General features: G+C 45.4%; 2 non-coding genes across 2 annotated transcripts; both read left to right on the plus strand.

Annotated features, from left to right (window-relative positions):
• Positions 1–919: 919 nt before the first annotated feature.
• trnam-cau (transfer RNA methionine (anticodon CAU)) lies at positions 920–992 on the plus strand. The gene has a single exon. It is a non-coding gene; the product is annotated as a tRNA-Met (tRNA).
• Positions 993–1,333: 341 nt separating this feature from the next.
• trnam-cau (transfer RNA methionine (anticodon CAU)) lies at positions 1,334–1,406 on the plus strand. Its single transcript has one exon. It is a non-coding gene; the product is annotated as a tRNA-Met (tRNA).
• The last annotated feature ends 996 nt before the right edge of the window (positions 1,407–2,402 follow it).

The raw sequence follows: 2,402 nt of genomic DNA on the forward strand, positions 1-2,402 counted from the left end.
CCCAGCTCCGATTTCTGATTGGCTCGTGGTCAATATGAGTCTAATGGACAAATAGCAAACCTGGGGTGGCTTTGACTATTCGGGTACAACAGTGTTGATGCATAAGATGAGTGAACATTTCAAAGAAAAATAGCTCTAGATCGACCCACCTATGATCTCTCATGGACAGACAACATTTATGTTATGTAATCTAATGTCTGTCAAAAGACTGTGGGATGCGAAGACTAACGAGGAACAGTAGTTCCGGTACTTTTGTTTTCCATCACTGGTTATTAGGATGCATCAGGATTGGGTGAAGGTGATGCTCAAAGTGGGGGCGGGACTTTCAAGCGGAACGTTTTTTGAAGGGGGGTGGGGGCTTTGGGTGAGTTTCCATTTAGGGGTGTGGGACTTGCTAGTCTCATTAGAATCTTTTCTCATACATCTTCCCCCTGAACCGACACAATTACGCAACATTTTTGTTCTGGTTTCAGAGATTAACCCATAACAAGGCATGAATATGATGAATTTACCTGTACAACCACTTGTTTAACACGCGAAAGGTCCCCGGTTCGAAACCGGGTGGAAACAGTGGCCTTTGACACATGCAGCAATTGCCGTATTTGTAGCAGAAAGTTATTTTTTCATTATGCAATCTTATGGAAATTTGAATTCATTTAATGAATATCTGTAAAATTCGGTTTACTCCTTGCTCATAGTTTCCTCAGCAGTTTCTGTAGTGTAGTGGTTATCACATTCGATAACAAGCAAAAGGTCCCTGGTTTGAAACCGGGCAGGAACAGCCCTCATTGACACATTCGACAAGTACTGTATTTGCAGAGAGAATTATTTTTCATAATTGCCTTATTTTGGACATTTGAATTCTTGCAATGAATATCTGTAAAATTCGGTTTACTCGTTGCTGATTAGTCAAGCAGCAGTTTCTGTAGTGTAGTGGTTATCACGTTTGCTTCATACGCGAAAGGTCCCCTGTTCGAAACCGGGTGGAAACAGTGCTCCTTGACACACGCAACAACTACCGTGTTTGTAGCAGAGAGTTCTTTTTTCATTATGCATTGTTATGGAAATTTGAATTCATTTAATGAATATCTGTAAAATTCGGTTTACTCCTTGCTCATAGTTTGCTCAGCAGTTTCTGTAGTGTAGTGGTTATCACATTTGTTTAAGACGCGTAAGGTCCCTGTTTCAAGACAGTGCTCATTGACATATGCAATAATTAGAGCATTTGTAACAGATCATTTTTTTGTCATAAATGCCTTATTTTGGAAATTCGAATACATGCAATTAATATCTGTAAAATTTGGTTTAGTGGTTGCTGATTAGTCAAGCAGCAGTTTCTGTAGTGTAGTGGTTATCACGTTCGCTTCATACGCGAAAGGTCCCTGGTTTGAAACCGGGCAGAAACAGCGCTCATTGACACATTTGACAAGTACTGTATTTATAGAGAGAATTCAATTTAGATCCTTGAGGTGATTGTCTAGGCCCCGCGCCAGTATGGTCTCCCAGAACACCGCAGGGGTACCCACCACAGGGGGGTGCACAAACGCTCCGTCTGACCTCCTTGTACAGGTGTCTGTGGTCCAAACCTACTCGGGCGACTTCAACCTCGGAATGTGCATGTAGCCACTTCGCCGCATGACTGAAGTGCCGCGGCAGCTGTTCAGCCCGAGGACCCGTGTTGGATCACACCATTATGCTTCTAGTCTGGTATGAGAAGAACACCCACAGGAAGTATCCAGAGGGATGAATAACCGGATTAGCGAGCCCCGTCAACAAAAAACAAAATTCAAGTCCAGCTTGAGTGGGAAGTGTGGAACTCCCCTCCATCCCCGATGGAGGAGAACATGCGAGCCCTGGTGACATACTCATACCTTTCCCCCACATGAACTGAAACACAAGCCTCCCGAGAGCCTTCTCATGCTCGCTGGCAATGGATAGATGTATGCCAAGTACAGAAGGGAAGGCAGTACATCCACCTTCAGGACCAGGACCTTGCCCAAGAAAGACAAGGATCTGGCCTTCCACATTGCCAGCTTCCTCTGTACCACAGCAACTCTCGTGTTCCAGTTCAGTGTCACAGAGCCGGAGGTCTCAAAGTGGACCCCAAGAATCCTCAGGGCCCTGTTACAGAGATAGTCCCCCGGGCATGTCCGTCCTACCCCGTCATCTGCCGAAAAACTTAACAGACGACTTGGCGAGGTTAAGGACCGCTCCCGATGTGCCGGTAAAGTTTCCAATTATGTCAAGAGACCTTAGCAGGCACGAGTCCCTGCATAAAAGAAAACTCCTACTGACGTGATCAAAAGCCTTGGCCTGATCAAGTGCCGCTACCATCAGAGGTAGACTTCTATCCTCAACCCAGGTGATGGAGTCCCTGATCAGCTGGAGTGGAGCTTCCACCT

Source organism: Salmo trutta, chromosome 2 (genome assembly GCF_901001165.1).
Source record: "Salmo trutta chromosome 2, fSalTru1.1, whole genome shotgun sequence".
NCBI lineage: Eukaryota > Metazoa > Chordata > Actinopteri > Salmoniformes > Salmonidae > Salmo > Salmo trutta.